General features: G+C 45.2%; 1 pseudogene; it reads left to right on the top strand.

Annotated features, from left to right (window-relative positions):
• Positions 1–14,202: 14,202 nt before the first annotated feature.
• LOC118088473 (6-phosphogluconolactonase pseudogene) lies at positions 14,203–15,053 on the top strand (annotated as a pseudogene).
• Positions 15,054–15,961: the final 908 nt, after the last annotated feature.

Genomic DNA, 15,961 nt, shown 5'->3' with positions numbered 1-15,961 from the left:
AAAATACAAATTTGGCCTCTCACCAAATACAAATGATGTAACCACATTTTTCCTATTTGGACCTAGCCATGGTATGATGTAGTTGGCCGCTCTTGAATAGTCCTCAAACAACAGCGTTTACTCCCACTCATTTGTCAATCAGCTTAGCAGTCCAGGTGGCAGGGAACATAAGACATTCCAAGGAGCCTGCTGGATTACGCCAATGATCCATCCAGTCCAGCATCCTCCTCTCACAGTGGCCAACCAGATGCCTATGGGAAAGCTGCAAGCAGGATCTGAGCACAAGAGCACTCTGCCCTCCGGTGGCTTTCCAGCAACTGGTACCCAGAAGCATTACTGCCTCCAACTGTGGAGGCAGAGCATAGCCATCATGGCTAGTAGCCATCTACTGTAGATAGCTTTATCTTCCAGGAATTTGTCCAATCCTCTTTTAAAGCCATCTACATTGGTAGCCATCAAAGTCTCCTGTGGGAACAATTTCCATAGTTTAACTGTGGACCGCCAAGAATCCAAGAAGCAAATCCACTGCTCAAAGAACTGAAAATGTGCTGACTGGTAGCATCAGTAGTTAGACATTATTTAATATATTACAGTTTTAACGAAACCAGGGCAATTTTATTTGTTCATTTTGAAATATTTAGGCTATATACCACTTTACATTTTTAAAAGTATCTAAAGTGGTGTGCAATAGAAAATAATAAAACACAACAAAGACAGTTAATATGAAACAGTAAAACAGCAATACATAAAGAATCCAATCTGACAGTTAAATATGAAGGCAAGATTACTGACAAACAAAATTTGTCCAAGGAGTCCATAGATTCAGAAAACTTATCCAATCTCATCCTGAGATCTAAAAACTCCTTCTCATCTACATCCAGGAGCACCATTAACTGCACAGACCCAGGTTGGCAGGGGGTTGGACTGGATGGCCCTTGTGGTCTCTTCCAACCCTATGATTCTATGATTCTATGAATCAGGTAGCAAAGGAACTCTGAACTCCTATTCAAAGAAACTGTCATCTCTGTATGCACAACAGCTGTCTCCAGTGTAACCAGGGCCATCTCAAGCCAGTCGGGCGCCCGGGCGCCCTGGCGCAGAGATTGCTCCGGTGCCCCCGCTGCACCACACAGCGCCCTCCTGCCAGCCCCGCGCCCTGGCACCCCGCGCCACTGAGACTACCCCTAGAACCGGGCCTGAGTGTAAGACTTCAGCTTCACCGCAGCTTACGTTTTCAAATCAGATGGAAATTGGTTTGAGAGAAACCCCATCAAGCAGCAGCATTTCTCAAGAAACTACAGGATGAGTAAGGGCTGAGGCTAACATTATACTTATATACCTGGCTCCAAACACCAGCAATGGGAGCACACTGGGGCCCAAGTAAATAGTAATGTGTCCACAGCTTCAGAAAAGAAAGAATCTGGTAAGGGTCCTGCATGGATTATTTTGAAGGGAAAATATGTCATTTTTAATATATGGGCACCCTTCATAACTGATCCTGCATACATACATTTTGTACATAGAAATTGGTTCCTGAGTAACAAATGCATCTATGAAGTGGTCCTTCATATTGTATTATTAGTCCTGATTCTGCCATATGAATTCTGTAGGGCATTCTCTACTCCAGATTTAGGATGCGATTCTAACTCCACTTAGCTGGGAGTAAGGCTCATTAAATTTTATAGAACTTACTACTGCATAGACATTATTGGCTCAATATAGTTGGCATCATTGCCCTATATGCAAGGATACATATAGCATCAGGTTTAGGTGAACTCATCATCTGATCCAATACTACCTAACATTTCTCCTGGCAAGGGAAATAATATGGAGTCTTGAGATTTGTATCCTTTCCCCCTATGAACATATAAGGGGCTCCAGATGAACCAGCATTAATAAGTGGAAGTGAATTTGGGAGTCCTAAAAAAGGGGGGGAATCTCTTTTTCACTGCCATATAGTTGGCATATCCCCACTCTTCCCTTGGCCTTGCCTAACATCCTATAATTGTCTATTTGAATCCCATTTAAACACCTACTGGGACCTATCCAAAGTAATGTCAGTGATGAGTTGGAGATGCTGGGAAGATTTGTAGATGCTTGAGTAGCCAAGAGAGGAAGTCAGCATTCAGATGAAAAAGAAGGGGAGGAATGGTCTTGCACAGACCATTTAACAGACACAAAATCTATAGAAAATTCCACTGAGGGCTGGTTAGAGCTTGATCATTCTTGAATGGCACCCTGGCTGCAGTGGGGGAGGGAGGAATCTGTTGCCCCTGGAGAAACTGAGGAACTGCTGCTAGTATATCATTGCAGTTGTTATATCTGCAAGAAGAGCCGCTCCTCACAGTATGATTCAATAAACAGGGATTCAACACTAGCGGGCAGCTTTCTGGGAATTCTGATGAAAAGCTGTGAACTTAAGTACCTCTGCTGAGCTGCTGAAGGTTTGGTAACCATCCAGTCTGTCTGCTGCTGGGCTAGACTTGCTTATGTTTGCAGCAGCTGCTGCTGGTACCCTAAGGCAGCAATGAGACAGACTGATACAGCACTCACTGGTTAGCTTCTCCCACTATCTACATCATCTTCATTTCATTCAGTCTCTCCTCCCAGGCTGATGGCTGATAAGCTTTCACACATTAACAGTAAAAGTGAATGCTGTTAATAGAAGATAGGAAACAAAAAGTAAGATACATTCTGGCAAGCGCTGACTTTGCATTCACAGTGCAAGCAGTTTTAAGCAACCGCTTATTTAAAACTCCAATCCTATGCATGCCCATTTAGAAGCAAGTCCCAATGAGTTCATTGGGGTTTACCTACTCCCAGGAAAGTGAGTATACGATTCTTTGGTTCTGTAGAGTCCAAACCAAAAAGTAAAGGTAAAGGTACCCCTGACCGTTAGGTCCAGGTGTGGACGACTCTGGAGTTGCATGCTCATCTCGCTCTATAGGCCAAGGGAGCCGGCATTTGTCCACAGACAGCTTCCAGGTCATGTGGCCAGCATGGCTAAGCAGCTTCTGCTGAATCAGAGCAGCGCACAGAAACGCCACCCACATCCCAGAGTCCAAACCTAGTTAGTGTTAATGAGGTCATGTGCTTAACAGCTCTGGTGTGGTGCTGCTGAGAAGTAGAGTGGAAGATGGAGGATGGGACCCTAAAAATCCCACATGTATAGTAAATAACTTCTTAAGGGCCAATTGTTGCGTTATGCTGCCCTAACAGAAACCTCTGGTCCCATTTGCCATTCCTAAGTGTATAAGCATCTTTGCAAAGACTTGGAGTCAAAGGAATTCTAAATTGATGTTGAGAGCAAGGGTTGGAATTCACACAGAAACAAATATGCACACAAATATAAACACAAACCTGTATCAATGCCTGTATGTACGGTATTAATAAGCATGCACATAAGCTAGGATTGCCATATTTCAAACAGTGAAAATCCAGGCAGAAAAGTTGTTGAGCTTTGGAACAACCTATAGTAAGTGTTCCTAAGGCACTAGAAGAAACTAAAAGGTTTGGAGAAGTGACAGGTTTTAAAATAAACACAGAAGAGACTAAAACGTTGGTTAAAAACATGGTTGTTGTTGTTGTTGTTTAGTCGTGTCCGACTCTTTGTGACCCCATGGACCATAGCACGCCAGGCACTCCTGTCTTGCACTGCCTCCCACAGTTTGGTCAATCTCATGTTCATAGCTTCGAGATCATTGTCCAACCATCTCATCCTCTGTTGTCCCCTTCTCCGTGTGCCCTCAATCTTTCCCAACATCAGGGTCTTTTCCAGGGATTCTTCTCTTCTCATGAGGTGGCCAAAGTATTGGAGCCTCAGCTTCACGATCTGTCCTTCCAGTGAGCATGGACAACCAGTCAAAAAAGACTTTAGAAATGGCGAGTGGCTTTAAAATGTTTGGCCCCTGCCCCGAGGTTTCCCACTCTTCATCTAGATCCATTCAAATCTGACTTCAGGGCATGCTTTGGGAACCTAAACCGCATTGGTCAAACTAAGAGACAATTGTCACCTTTTAAAGACTCTTGAACATCCCAGCAGTATTTGGTACCATTGATTGTAGCCTGTCTGTTGGGATTGGAGACACTGTGTTATAGTGATTCCACGCCTATCCACTAGGCAGGTTCTAGCAAGTGTACTGGGGATTGCTGCTACCCTGCATGGGACTTATCCTGCAACATTCCATCTTGTCTGCCATGGAGTCGACATGAAACCACAGGAAGAGTTGTAAGAAGATATGGAATTTTGTGTCACCAGCGGGGAGGGCAGATTACACGAAATTATATGTTTCCTTTTCCTTACAATTGAGTAAAATCTCAACTTAGTAATGGGCAGAATGAAGATGAAAAAACTGACGCTAGTACCAGTCCTAATGTGAGACATAATGAAGTGGCCACCCAACGCAGCTGTTTGGGGTCTCATAAAAATCTGGAGGGTCACAGGTTAGCCCTCCTTGCCATAAGGTATTTCAACAGCTAGTAGTTCATGTTGTAGTCAAACTGAAAGTACTGGTTTTGATCCTTGCAGCCCCAAATCATCTGGGTGCATTGTAGCCAAAGAAGAGCCTCATTTTCTAGTCTATGCCCTTCCCCCACTGCCTTTAGATTGCCAAGGGCGTCTTTGCTTGGAGGACCCTTGCCACTCAAAGTATTGCAAGAAGCTATATGGAGTAGGGACTTCTCAGTAGTGGTCTCTTTGCTGTGCAACTCCCTACATAGGGAGGTCCATTTGGCTGACTCCCTTTTATCTTTCAGAAATTGGTCCCCATAAGTTGTTGTTCTTTGTCAGAAAAGCTACTGCATGTGGTGAGTTTGAGCCAATTTTTGCTGTCGCTTGTGGGAGTCTCTTTTGTATGTATGTGTTATTATTGTTTCATTTTCATGTTTTTGTTTTAGATATATTATTATTCGTACTTGGAAACCAATGCATGAATCCCTTGGGTTAGTCAGCAGGGTATTAAATGTCGGAAATACATCTCTGTTCTTTCCCACTGCCCCCAGCCCTCCATTACACTTTAGTTTATTACGAAGAGATAAAAACAGAGCTGGAAGCGGCAGCCTGCAATCCTATTATTGCCCCCATAGTGACACTCTAACTTGGGTACACTAAATCCTTTTCTCCTACCCTAGGATGCTTATTACTAGGCTGGTCTGCTTCTCCACAAAAGAGCTATTGCCATGGAAACCATCAGAGGCTCAAGGGTGCCTGGCTAAGGCAATAAATGATTTAACTATTGCACTGTGTGATGCTGGGACAACGGCAAAGAACATTCTATGCAGGAGGGTTGTTGAAGGGACTTGCCTTATAGAGCCTCCCCGATGGCCTTTCGGGTTCCTTGGTAGCATGAGATAGGATTCAGTGATGCTGTGCTATACCTACACATGGGATTTGCCTCAGCCCACCTTATACCAACCTTTGGACACCAATCCCAAATTTAGGGTGACCATGTGTCCCATTTTGCAGACCGCCATATTGACGGGTTGTCGAGTCCCAGTCCAGTTTAAATAAGGGAGAGCAAAGGGGCCCCTAAAACTGCCCCTTAACAGTTAGCAGCTAGATAGCAGACTGAGCAGGTGCCCAGGTCACAGTCTACCCCACTGTAGTGAGATGTACTGTATGTTTAAATCGTAGCAATCATTTCTAAATGTGCATCTATACATATGAATTAGCAAATTTCATGCTAATGTTGGCCCTCTTTCATGCTAATGTTGGCCCTCTTTTTATTTCTTTGATTTTGGTGATTTGGCTAACCTTCCTCAATTGCAAATAATAATCAGCCTCTTTACCAGGCATGGGCACCACCAGCAGGAAACATGGAAACTCCATGAAATACAAGAGATCCACATGGAAATTGCTTTGTGCACCACAATTGCACACAGAGTGCTTCCATATGGCAATCATAGCACACATCCCTCACCTCAACACTAACATAAACAGAATGATACTCAAAAGTGCAGCCTTGGTTTGGACCCACAACATGCCTTTAATTTCTATAACTGTGCCTATCCAGTGAAAAACAGTCTGAACAATGGTTTCTCCATCAAGGTTGTGTATATGTTTAGTGCATGATCACCAGTTTTGCAGTTTTTATAGACTGTGGAGTCTGGCATATAGTGTAGAATAATAGTCTTTAATCTTTTCAGACCTGGGACTCTTCTTTAGCCCAACTATGCATTTTTGGTTGTTCTTCCCCTTCCTCCTCTTCCACCACCACCTTTATAATATATTTTGCATAGTGGTACTGCTACTCTCACACCCTCCCCTAGGTCAGACTGTGATTCAATAGTGAGTTTTGACTTACCATCTGAAGCTCAATGTTGAAGAACATAGAACACCAACACAGCTGGTTAAGTCTTCCTCTCTCTTGCAGTTGTTATTCTTGTATGGTTGTCAATGCATAAGGTGAAAAACTTCAGTATCAGAGAGGGGGTCTCTCTCAGCCCTACCAGGAAACTGAACTTGGGACCTTCTGCATGTAAGGCAGATGATCTACTGTGGAGCTGCAACCCTTTTTGTAAGCTGTGGCTTATAAAATACTGTCATAAGAAATATCACATTCCAATCTGGTATCAGGAACAGAGCTAACATGGTCTTCCAGGATTGTCCATGTGACATTTCCTGCTCTCTTCCTTGGCAATAACAGCCACTGGTGTCCCCTGGGGCAAGGGAGTGGGGCTGCGCAGCTAGATCTCATTCAGCTCATGATGGAAGTCTTTCCTTGATGGTAAATGCCAGGCAACAGCTACCATTGCTGTCCTCTGAGGCAAGGGTGTGGGGCTGAACAGCTGGATCTCACTCAGCCCATGATGCTAGCAGTTGGCAATTGTCAGGCAGCAGTCAAAAAGGTCTCTGAGGTTATATAGCAAGGGCCTAAGCAACTGAATTTGCTTAGCCCATGATAGAAGTAGGTCTCCATTTGGAAGGGTCACTACTCCTTGAGCCATATATATCTTGCCCTGGCAAAAACAGTCAACCAATCATATTCCAAGAAAGGTTTCATGTGTATAATTTGGAAAGAATCACAGTGAATATACTGAAAAAACTTGCTATATTAAATATCTTACTTTTAAGGGGATGGGGGAGAAATTCAATGCAGTTCTCTTTAAAGGTGAAGCTTCCTAATTCACACTTTCTGAAGCAATATGAGAATTATAATACAGCCATTCTTCAAAATTTCTCCAAATTTTGCAATACAATTCTCCAGCTATGTAATGTCTACAAAAGGTAAAGTATCCATAAAAATGTTTGTTACATTACTGAAAAGAATATACAAAATGCATTACTTTATAAATTATATATAATACAATAAATTAGGGGGGGAATGCACAAAATGGTGAATTTTCATGAGGACTTTTTAATAAAATAATTTGCAAACTGGTTTGGAAATGTGGAGAAATGAACTTTGGGGAAATGAGAAACGGAGAGGAACTGAAATTAACAGATTCATTCATTCCCAGTTCCCATTCGTAGGCAACTAATAGCAGCTAATTATCCTCTGCTCATTCCTTACATGCTGCCTCATCATTATGGAAACTGAGTCTTTCCATAAAACAACCAAAGCATGATTTAGACTTCTGCAAAGGCGACAAAAGATGACTAATGCATAATCAATAGGGCATCGTAGTACCACAAACTATTTATATTTCGATGTTTTCAGCACATAAGGCAGTGAATGGCACCAGCAATAAGCTAAACATCCAACAAAGCATGAAAATTAATAAAGACTCATAACCTTGAATTCAACCCAATGGAGGCAACGAACACAAAAGGGAATTAGAGCCAAGGTTCAATGCCAAGAAAACCGTCTGATTTACCAGCACAAAAGGAAAATAGGAGCCAAGATTACAAGTAGCCAAGTAAACTAACTGTGGGAGGATGAAACAGGGTCAGGCAGTAGTTCAGTGCATGCAGTATATTGCTCTCAGTTAAGACTTTAAGTTTGGGCCACTGGAGCCGCCATGGGTGTCTCTCTCCAGGTATAGCTGAAGGGAGAAAAAGCCCTCTGTTAACAAAGACTTGCAAACCTTAAATAGTTGCCTGCTAAACCCAAGTCCACTGGTATGGACCCCCCACCACCACCACATCCACTCACAAGCTGATAACAGATGAGGCAATTTTGGCAGATGCAGCTTAAGAGTCAGTATGCCCTATACTGGCACAGAGGCAGAATCTCAAGTAGGGATTGGGAATTTGTGGCCTTCCAGTTGTTATTGGACTACAGTTCCCATAATTCCTTACCATAGGCCACGGCTAGGCTCTGGAAGTTAGGATCAGAGAGATCCAGATCAAAATCCCTGCACGTCCAAGAAGTTGATTGCATGATCCTGGCCTGTTACTCTTTCTTAGCCTAGCCCTTCTTGCAAGGTTGCAATGCAAATAAAATGGGGTGAGACTATGAACTGTCCTGTGATCATTGGGTGAATGGTGGGATAACAATGATGCAGGAATGAGTAAAGTGACACCAGTTAAAATTCGCTTTTCTATACAGCTGTTTCAGGTGCAGAAGCCCTGCCCTCCTTTGCCTCTCATCACCTTATTACAAGGGGGAAGATGCCATTAATCCTCCTCCCTTGTACATAACTGACAGAACAAAGTGTCCATTGTGATTCCCAGACAGAATGAAGTCTGACGCGGAGCCAAACAAAACATTGCACGCAAATGGGTATAACAAAATCCTGACAGCCGTCCTAAGGAAAAGCAGTTTCAAAAGAGGATCATTAGACCAAGAAAGTAGAAGGCAGAGGGGTGTTCAAGTACAACCCTTTCCCCTCCTGCTTGTTTCCCCACTTCTGAGCCCACCAAACCTCCTGGTTGGAGGGTGGAGGTCAAAATCAATGTTTGGACAAAATATGTTGTTGGAACCCACAAATGGGCTTTGGTGAGGGGAGCTACGCCCATGCAGAGCTTGTCTGAGGTCTGGGGCGGGGGTCTTGTTAGAATAAAGTTATAAACTCACACCAAAAAAAGCAGCCAGGGCCCACTGGCTAGCTTTGTATTTCTTTTTACTCTTGATTTTAATGTATCTGTGTGGGGTTTATTGTCTGCCTGGTTGGTTAGTTGTACTGTATGTAGCTTTGGGTTGCTCTGAGCAAGATAAAAACCTCCAAATAAAACAAAATAAAATAAATAAAATAAAATAACAATTTTACCTGACAAAACATAGAACTATGGTAGCTCACAGTGGCCAGTCCGATATCTATGGGAAGCTCATAAGCATGATGCCTCCCAAATGGCTGCCGGGGTCCTGTCAAGAAGCATTAGGTCAGGATTTTGATTAAATTAAGCATGCTAGAGGGTTCTGTAGTTGCTTAGAGTTGCATAAAGCTGGGCGTACAAATCCTTATGCAAATTTCATACTGGTGAATGATGCTTGATAAAGTCCAGGACCCCCTCTCTCCCCACAACTCTCCTAAAAAGATACAGCATCATCAAGAGTATCAGACATTAAATCAAGTGTTCCCAAACATTTCTACTAAATAAAACACCAACCTATAGGACATAAAATAAAGAAACTGCCTTATACCAAGTCACACCTTTGGGCCAACTAGCTTATTGTTATCAATTGCAAACAGTGGCCCTCCCAGATTTCAAATGGGACATTCTCAGCCCTAAGTGAAGATGCTGGGGATTGAACCTGAGACCTTCTGCATGCAAAACAGATGCTCTACTACGGTACTAAGCTATGGCCCTTCTCCTAATCCCAGCCCTTTAGCTACCTGAAGAATGGATGCTACCAAGCTCTGCTGAGGGCAGGTAGTAGTACAGATACAGAGGCAAGGCTGTTCATGAATGATGCATCTGAACAATGTGGTAAAGTCTGTGTTTGGTGTTATGGTCAAGATCAGGCATAGGCAAACTCAGCCCTCCAGATGTTTTGGGACTACAACTCCCATGATCCCTAGCTAACAGGACCGGTTGTCAGGGATGATGGGGATTGTAGTCCCAAAACATCTGGAGGGCCGAGTTTGCCTGTGCCCCGTCAAGATTCAGAATAAGACACTCCACAAGAAATTAGTGCAGGGATGGGTAATCGGTGGCCCTCCAGATGTCATTTGACTTCAATTCTCATCAGCCTGGAGCGCTGAGCATGCCTTCGGCACCGAGTGACTCAGCAGGAGGAAGAGGTGGCAAGGAGCCCCAGCCAGCCACCACCATGGCCTCACTTGTAAAAGGAAACTTGCAGATGGGAGCCCGTTTACGGAGGCTTCCACACACGCACAGAACAAGGGCAAACACGGAATAACCTCAACACAGAATAACCTCAACCCGGTGGTTGACAAACACGGAATAACCTCAACCCGGTGGATCAAAAAGGACTGGTCTCTTGGAAGGGGATTTTTTTTTGGGAGGGGGGAGCCCGCTTGGATCCCCTGCTTGGGTGGAGGGTGTGCGTAATTATTATTTTTTAGCCTGGAAGGAAAGAGAGGGGAAATGCTCCAGCCACCACCTTTTCAAGTTTCCAGCTGCTGAGTGCCTCATTTGTTGGTATAGAGATTTTGTTTCAAGACCACCAAGACAGAAACATGTCTTCGTCGTAATCATCATCATCATCATCATCATCATCATAGTATTCTAGAGATAGGAATTAGAGGAGAGTTAAAGTTAAATTTTGTTACTATCAAATTAATCAACTAAAAAAATTACAGCTGGCTGGCTATTCAAAAAATTAAGAAATTAATTGAGGGCAAGTAATATTTTTTAATGGAGCTTATTGGGCTGCATTGCAACCGTTAAAATGACTACTCTTCCCATGTTCTTATTTTTATTTCAAGGCTCTATACCAATTCTTCAATCCCAATTACAGAAATGGCTGATGCGAATTAAATTTTTATTTTAGATAGTAAGTGGAGTAGAACAACCCTCCAGACTTTGTATCGCCCAAGGGACAAAGAGGAATAGAACTGCCTTATCTTAAGTTAAGCAAGGGTGACTTAAGTTATACAGTATTATGATGCCTTTCTGCTTAGACAAAAAAAATTGCATATTACTAATGAGTCGCTGGAGATCCTGTGAGTTCAAATGGAATCTTATAAAACAACAACTGTCAAATAGTGACAAGATCTAAGGTGTGCAATGGAAAACCCTTGTTTCAGTGGCTGCATACCAATGGAACTCTGCCTTAAGTGAAAGCCAATTGGTCCAATTGTTGCTGGCCAAATTACAGTTTGCGCCAAATGCCCAGATGACAACAAAAGCCTTTTTGGAAAACCACTTACAGTATAGGCTTTACAGAATATAAATTGTGTTAAATAAATAAATAAACCTACAACCATTTCATGTAACTGTTAAATAACTTGGGAGACAGAAGAGACTGCTGAAGATCCTCATAGCCCCAAAGCTGCAGTGCTACTTTCCCCGAGTTCTACTTTAACCTATCCCTACTTCCTGAGTCCCCCCCCCCCAAATGGACACCTCCATCAATTGTGGCAAAAGCCATAGAGAGATCTGACCGAGCCAGGGTTCTGGCTTTTGCTCTGCTTCCATTTGCCTCTGTCTCTGCCCAACACTGGCATGTGACCCTTGGAAGGTTCCCCAGAAGGAAATGCAGCCCTTGTGCTGAAAAGGGTCCCCTGCAACAATTTTACAGTGTGTCCCTGCTTGGTATTAATATGGATGCAGGGTGAGCTACACATCTCTTTAATAATCAACAAATGTGCCCCTGAAGGACCAGGTGCACAGCGTGGGAGTCATTTTGGACTCACAGCTGTCCATGGAGGTGCAGGTTAATTCTGTGTCCAGGGCGGCTGTCTACCAGCTCCATCTGGTACGCAGGCTGAGACCCTACCTGCCCGCAGACTGTCTCACCAGAGTGGTGCATGCTCTAGTTATCTCCCGCTTGAACTACTGCAATGCGCTCTACGTGGGGCTATCTTTGAAGGTGACCCAGAAACTGCAATTAATCCAGAATGCGGCAGCTAGACTGGTGACTGGGAGTGGCTGCCGAGACCACATAACACCGGTCCTGAGAGATCTGCATTGGCTCCCAGTACGTTTCTGAACACAATTCAAGGTTGGTGCTGACCTTTAAAGCCCTAAACAGCCTCGGTCCTGTATACCTGAAGGAACATCTCCACCCCCATCATTCAGCCCGGACACTGAGATCCAGCACCGACGGGCTTCTGGCGGTTCCCTCATTGCGAGAAGCATGGGCGTACCCAGCATGGGGCGGGGGGCAGCTACCCCCCCAGAAGCAAAAAAGGGAGAGCACAGCACGACAGGCAGGGACGCTGAAGCGAAACAGCAGTAGCGGCAGCGAAACTGCCTCTGTCAAGGGGGACCTGGACCTGGACCTGGGCTAACTTCAGCCCACACTCCTTCAAGTCACAGCGAGCACAGCACAGAAAGTGCTGCCCCACAATGCTCTGCGGCACTTCATTTCTCTCGACGGAGGCAGCTTCGCTGCTGCTGCCTCGTTTTAGTCACTGCTCCTGGTAAAGGAGCAGGAGAGACAGAAGCACAAGCGTGGGTGGCTCCCTCCATGTGCCGCAGCGACGGCTGGAAATGGCCCCCTCTCCTCTGGGGGGCGTGGACATCAACCACGCCTCCTGGGGGGATCCCAGCCATGTCATCGCCAGCCAGCCAATCGGGTGGCTGGGGGGCGTGGCTGGCGTGCCCCCCTAGTTTTGATCCTGGGTACACCCATGGCGAGAAGTGAGGTTACAGGGAACCAGACAAAGGGCCTTCTTGGTAGTGGCACCCGCCCTGTGGAACGCCCTCCCATCAGATGTCAAGGAAATAAGCAGCTATCCTATTTTTAAAAGACATCTGAAGGCAGCCCTGTTTAGGGAAGTTTTTAATATTTAATGTTGTATTGTTTTTAACACTTGATTGGGAGTCGCCCAGAGTGGATGGGGAAACTCAGCCAGATGGGCAGGGTATAAATAATAAATTATTATTATTATTATTATTATTATTATTATTATTAAACAAGCACACACATAAATCGCTGCTGAAGTGCACCTCCAATTGTGCATAGATGATGATGCTTCCCCAGCCTGTTACTGTTGGCTACAGACTACCTGTGATGTCACAAAAACACATGACAGCTGAATGGATATAAAGGTGGACCTTTTCCACTTCTCCAACAGAAGACAGAGGGCAACAGCTGTGACGTTCAGAATTGCCCAGTCTTCTTCCACCTGGAGAAGGAGAATTGGCAGATGGACGGAGCTGATCATCAGGCTGTGGGATGCCATGGAGCATTAATAAGGCAAGTTCACTTGCTGAGAGGGATGTGGCTTGAAGGCAGCTGATACCCATGGTCAAAAGCTGGCTGACATCTGGTGATAGACTTAATGGAAGCTGGCAAAAAAAATTATCTTCCTTAATAAATTTTTATCTTCCTTAATAAATGCTTTTTTCTAACTGGGGAAAAAGAACACATACCTTCAGTCTTTCAAACCTGCTGTGACCTAGATAGCAGGGCATCTTTTTTAAAAAAGAAAAAAAAGTCAGTGAGCCATGGATTTGTGAAATGTGAAGAGCTCAATAAGCAAAATTCAACCCTCCCAAATGAAATTTGGAAGCCAGTGGATATCTGCGGATTGAAGCCAGGGAACAAATGTGAATGAATGAAGAGTGAATGATGAGTGAATGTATCCGTTGGTGTTTATCATGGATGTTGGTTAGCATATGCATGCCTATGTGTGTGGGAGGTTTTAATGGTGGACAAGGCAAATGGTGTCAGTAGCTACATGAATGTGATGTGTAAAAGGACTGGTGGATATTCATGAACAGCTGAAAGCTCTGGAAGTTGGCAAGCTGAAGTTAGTTGATGAAGTCTCCGGGCTGAAGCCAGTGGAGGTGCCGGGTAGGTCTATCACCAGCTAAAGATTACAATTTAGTGATACATCATAAATGTCTGAAACATGGAACTATGTAGGGTGGTGGGGTGAAGATCGGGCAAAGGAGCAGTCCTAGAGATTAATAGGTCATGCGATGTACACTGTGAATTCCTCCTCTCTGAGGCAGGCAGACCCTCGTATTTGGAGGGTGAACTTTTTCCACTCCTCCCTAGACAGAGAGGGAGAGAAAGAAGAAGCAGCCCAGTTGCAATTCCTGTATCGGGTAGAGAGAGACACCGCAGTTATGGGGAGGCGCCAAGGCTAAGAGTGGGACCGTTCTGCTATCGGAGGGGAAAGACAGCTGAAAGCAAAGGCAGCCACCAGCCACCAGAGGGCTCGCAATTATACCAACCCCTGATGGGTCCCCCCGGCTCCCTCGCCGTGCGGCCTTTCAATTCCACCGGCGGCTCCCTCTCTGCCTCGCCCGCCGTGCCAGGGTCCTTGTCGTCGTGGCGCGGCCCAGCGGCCTTGGCACCACACGTCTCGGTGTTCCCTTCCCCGCAGGAGCTGGGCTTGGTGCTGGCGCAGCTGGTGGTGCAGCACGAGGCGCAGTGCAGGCCGGGCGGGCTCCTGGCCTTCGCCGACGAGCGCCACGTCCCACTCAGTGAGCCCAAGAGCAACTACGGTGGCTACCAGATGTACCTCCTTTCTAAAATTGCTGTACCTGAGGACCAAATTGTTGTTATCAACCCTTTGCCACCGGTGGAAGAGGCAGCTGCAGATTATGCAGCAAAACTGAAAGAGGCCTTCCAAGGTGAGGATATGCCTGTGTTTGACCTCTTGATCTTGGGAGTGGGACCAGATGGGCACACTTCCTCACTCTTTCCAGATCATTCTCTCTTGCAGGAGCGGGAGAAAATAGTGGCTGCCATTAGCGATTCTCCAAAGCCACCTCCGGAATGCATTACGCTGACCATCCCAGTGTTGAACGCAGCTCGCAGCGTGGTGTTTGTGGCCACTGGGGACAGCAAGGCTGCCGTGATTAAGCGTATTTTGGAAGGTAATGAAGAGAACCCACTGCCAGCTGCCCTGGTCCAACCCCATACTGGGAAGCTGTATTGGTTTCTGGATGAGCCAGCTGCAAAGGAGTTGACAATCCCCTTTGAGAAGCACTCCATCTTGTAGAAGCTCACGTTTCAGGTTGGGGAGAGCCCATCAAGTGCAGGTTGTGGGGTAGAGCCCAGCCTGCCAACATTCCAGGTCACGGTCTCCACATCTGGTCGTAGCGCCCAGGAGAGGTACTAAACTAACACTGTCTTTCCCTCCTTTCTTCCCCCTCTTAAAAAAATAAATGAAGTGATACACTTGTGGAGCACTGTGTAACCAATATAATTATTTCTTTAGCCAGGACAAAGTGTGAAATGGAGGTGTGGGGACGGTTGGGTCCAGCTACTAGTTGTAAAAGGAGTTGCAGGGAACAGCGTTACAGTCTTTTATCATGTGAACGGTTTAATGTGGTGTAAAGTGAGTGCACAATTAAAGGGGGAAAACAACACATCGCCAGCTCAATTATTTTGAAACTGTTCTTATGATGTGGTCTACAAACTGGTGTTGACGATGCAACGATGCATCGACACATCGCAAAGCCTTAGTCCCTGGGTGATGCTGTTGAATGGTAACTATCCCCCTCATTGTCTCTGTCCCACCCCACCCCCACCCCAGGATTTCTTCAGGCCAACTGTGAAAGCAATGAAGAGAACTGCAGCACTTAAGCAAGCTCGCTTATATTTGTTTTAAAAATGGAAAACTAATAAAGAGAAATAATAAATCAGTAGTGAGTTGCCCCACAATGGTCAGGCCAGGGGAGGTTGTGCTGATGCTTCTCCAGCTGTTGCCATTGGCTGCGGGCTGCCTGGGATGTCACAAAAGGACATGGTGGCTGAGGAGAAAGACATATATTTGTGGTAGGCTGGAGGGAGTGAAGAGCCTCAATGGTGCAGGGGAAGTTGAGGGAGGACCAGCTGGCGACAAGGGAAAGGAAACCTGTGTTGATTCCCTCCTATTTGAATTGCCAACTTTTCTCTCCTTTTGGGCTCCTGTGCCTGTCAGTATCCCACTTACATAGCTGTCAAAAAAATCACAACTGATTTTGTCAGAATACTCAGATGTCCCCTCA

This window comes from Zootoca vivipara, chromosome 7 (genome assembly GCF_965207765.1).
Source record: "Zootoca vivipara chromosome 7, rZooViv2.hap1.1, whole genome shotgun sequence".
Lineage (NCBI taxonomy): Eukaryota > Metazoa > Chordata > Lepidosauria > Squamata > Lacertidae > Zootoca > Zootoca vivipara.
The sequence above is the reverse complement of the archived record's forward strand: the minus strand, read 5'-3'. Positions and strand labels throughout refer to the sequence as shown.